The sequence below is a fragment of the Amborella trichopoda genome, chromosome 13 (assembly GCF_054954075.1).
Source record: "Amborella trichopoda isolate Santa Cruz 75 chromosome 13, AtrichopodaSantaCruz75HAP2 v2.0, whole genome shotgun sequence".
In the NCBI taxonomy this organism is placed as follows: domain Eukaryota; kingdom Viridiplantae; phylum Streptophyta; class Magnoliopsida; order Amborellales; family Amborellaceae; genus Amborella; species Amborella trichopoda.
Window position 1 is genome coordinate 9,157,323 of NC_142348.1, and position 3,383 is coordinate 9,160,705.

The 3,383-nt window shown below is 33.6% G+C and overlaps 1 long non-coding RNA gene across 2 annotated transcripts; it reads left to right on the forward strand.

The window, feature by feature from the left end:
* The first annotated feature begins 380 nt into the window (after window positions 1-380).
* Window positions 381-2,295, forward strand: LOC148779011 (uncharacterized). Of its 2 annotated transcripts, none has more exons than XR_016048284.1 (2): window positions 381-506; window positions 597-2,295. It is a non-coding gene; the product is annotated as an uncharacterized LOC148779011 (long non-coding RNA). The 2 variants fall into 2 exon arrangements; XR_016048285.1 differs by having other exon boundaries at window positions 1,922-2,295.
* Window positions 2,296-3,383: the final 1,088 nt, after the last annotated feature.

Consider the following 3,383-nt stretch of genomic DNA (forward strand, 5'->3'; position numbering starts at 1 on the left):
TGGGAGAAGAAAGAGCTATTTTCCTTCTTATAAATATAATTATTGGTTTATAATAGATACTCTGGTCTAAATTAAACAAAGAAAGTCATTAGGGAGTTTTCTTGAGCAAAGAGTAAAATGGTGGGGTCGACCAAAAAACTAGGGGTTTCTTGTTGGGCTGATTAACCTTCGGGGTTAGCATGTAATTTTACGCATTTGTTTAGCAAAAGGTCAAATACTTAGCGTATCGCCATAAAGATTAAGGGCTGATTATGGTTATGGCGTAGGACATAATTTTATTTAGGTGGGAACGCACGATGTAATTTATTTTAGTTATTATAATGCATTTCCCATCTTCGGTCAGTCAACTTCACCATATAACCAGGGCATCTGATGGATCATTTGTGACAACAAAGGAGAGATGAAAGACCTTCAAGGTTTGCAGCTGGTAACCATGGTCCTGCTTGTCTTGGCCATTCTCTCTGGTCCAGTCGCCGCGACTTCCAAATCGAATGAATTTTATACAGGTGAGATAGATAGAGATCGAGATCATGTAATCTTGTCATTTTAGATTTGTAACATTAAAGAGCAGCACTTGGTTGTTGTCTTGGTTGTAGAGATGAAGGAGATGAGGCCGTGGAGAACAGGCTCTTCACCGCCGTCTCCTCCAATTCCTGGAAAAAACAGACCTTGGAAACCTCCAGAGAGACCTCCACAGACCTATCCTCCACCTCCTCCTACACAATGATTTTCATGATCATCATCAGAGTTTTTTTCCAACTATTTGTGGTTGTTCAACAAAATGATCTCCCAAAATGATAAAAATTGTTGTGTTTGTTAGTAGGATACGGGGTGAAATTGTGGAGCAAGAATTGCAGTAAATTCTTGCTCTTGTGTGGGGCAATCTTAAATAAGCTATATGAATTTGGGGTTTTTATTTGCTTAACCTGTCTTTGCTTTGGAACGGTGTTGTGAATACTATACACAATCTATGTATGGAAAAAGGATTTTCTTTTAGCCTTTTAGTGGTTCCTTTGGAAATAGGATTGATGTCAATGCAACAATATGATTTGAATGAGATTGCAGAGAACATAAAAGTAAATATAATGTGTAGCCTTCCTGCTCTAATTGAATCTACATGCAAATATTGGGATATGTCTTTAAATACACATGGTGTGTACCATATATTTCCACCTTTAGTTTCTTTTTTTTTTTCTCATTTTCTATCACCTTCACGTATGAAAGGTAACCTTTTTCTTTTTTAATTTGGAGTTATGGGAAATATACTACAACCAATATGACTATATGCATCCAAGGCCGCCTTCCGATATAATTTCATTAGGCCACATTCAGTATGTGTGAAAAATTTGTAAAAAATATTTCAAATGAAATAAGTCCATCATGTAATTAGGTATGAGAGTTTTTTCATACCAATTGATCCCAATGTATTTTTTCGTGCCAATTCGTAGGCAGTTGGAATGAAAAAACTCACTCATAATCACAAAAGAGTTCTTTCATTTGAAAATACAAGTTTTTAAGCCCTACAAAATGCTCTACAAAAATAATTTCGAGCACTTCGATTATTGAAAGTCATCCCTTGGGACCATTGGGGTCTCATAGAGGGTCAAGATTATTGAATAAAAATGTCAATGATGTGAATAACAAATAAATAAACAAGTGAAAGCAGAGTAAGGGAAGTAAACCCATATGACTCCCATGTTCACATCTATCCCGGTTGCTCCTACACTGCATACTTTCAGCACACACAATAGAACTGACTGCTCTTTGATGTCGTTTATTCAAAGGAAACGGTTCTATGAGTCCTAGGACTCATGTGGAAACTAGTCCCCTCTTAAAAATACATTTTTGAGATTGGTTCCAGATCTAATTTTTAAGGAATATGTAATCTATGAGTCCGTTATTTAATTTTTTTGTTATACAGGGACAAAGGCTTGGAGAATAGTTTGGTCTTCAAAGGTGATTCCTACAATGTCATCAACTAGTGTAAAAGCTTGTCAAGACCTTCTTGACGGCTATTCTCAGTGGCAAAGGGATGGATCTATCTTCGGGCAGTAGTTGTTCCTTCAATCATGTTTAGCAAGAAGCTAAGTCCATTGCAGATGAACTGGCTAAGAAAGGAGTCTCTTTAGACTCACTAGTTGTATCTCCTGTTTTGTTTGAATGTCTCCATAGTAAGCACGGTGTTTAATTGATAATACTCATACTCTTGTCAAAAAGAAATATATATAATATATGTGGGCAAAGATTTCATGCAACAGTTGTATACCAGTATAATACAACTACGCATCTAGAAAACCATGTTTTTGGCATTTGTATGATCCCAAATTTTGCTCTCACATTTCTTTCATCATCATAATCAATCTTACGAAAAAACAAATTCAATTTCACCCTAGATATGGTCAAAATTAATACCCTCTAATAATGAATCTCGACCATCCATTTGGTGAATTTCAAGATCTAGGTCTACACAAATTCAAAATCTTTTTTTTTTTCCTTTTCTAGTATTGTTAATCTAATGATGATAATGCTCTATAAAAATTTTGGGAATAAAAAAAATCCTTATGAGGACTATGTCTAACCATCTCACTAAAATGGACAGCTTATATTAATTGGGTTAGAAAAACAATTTCTACGACATTTTTTCAAAATTCTCTTTTTTGTGATTGTTCTTTAGAGCTAAAAGAATGTACATTTAAAATTTTGTGTCAAACAAATGTCTCTAACATGGTTCTTGAAGATAGGTACAGTATACTACTATACAACTGTTGCAGGAAATCATTCCCATATATATATATATATATATATATGGTACGGTTTGTATAGAGCCTAGGCTCTAAACAATCAAATTAGAGCCTACCTTCAAATAGTATCGAGAAATGTGGTTTCAATATTGCAAATATTTCTGATAGCCTTAAAATATATTTTCATATTTATTTATAAAGTTTGAAACTTTAAAAATAGTGTAGATCGACATATCTATGAAAGCTTGAAAATCTTGAAATTGACGGTCCAAAAATGCATTACAAAATGCACTATTTTTAAAACTTTAAATCCTTTTTTTTTTCTCATGTCCATGCATCTTGATGTCAAGATGATCAATTTGAAGATATTTGGGCATCAAAACAACCTCTTCTTGTAGCCGATATGACGCTCACGGATGTCTGATAGTACTTGAATTTTAATTTTTTTTTTTTACATATCCAAATCATTTGAAATTTTAAGCGTCTATTCCTCTCATCAATGCGAACCTAATAAAAACATTAAAAAAAATAATTCGTAAAAATAAATTGACCCAAATACCCCTTAAAATTTTTCAGGAGTATTTTGGTCAATTTATTTCATGTAAAAAAAAATTTTGATATTTTTTCGTAGATTTGCCTATT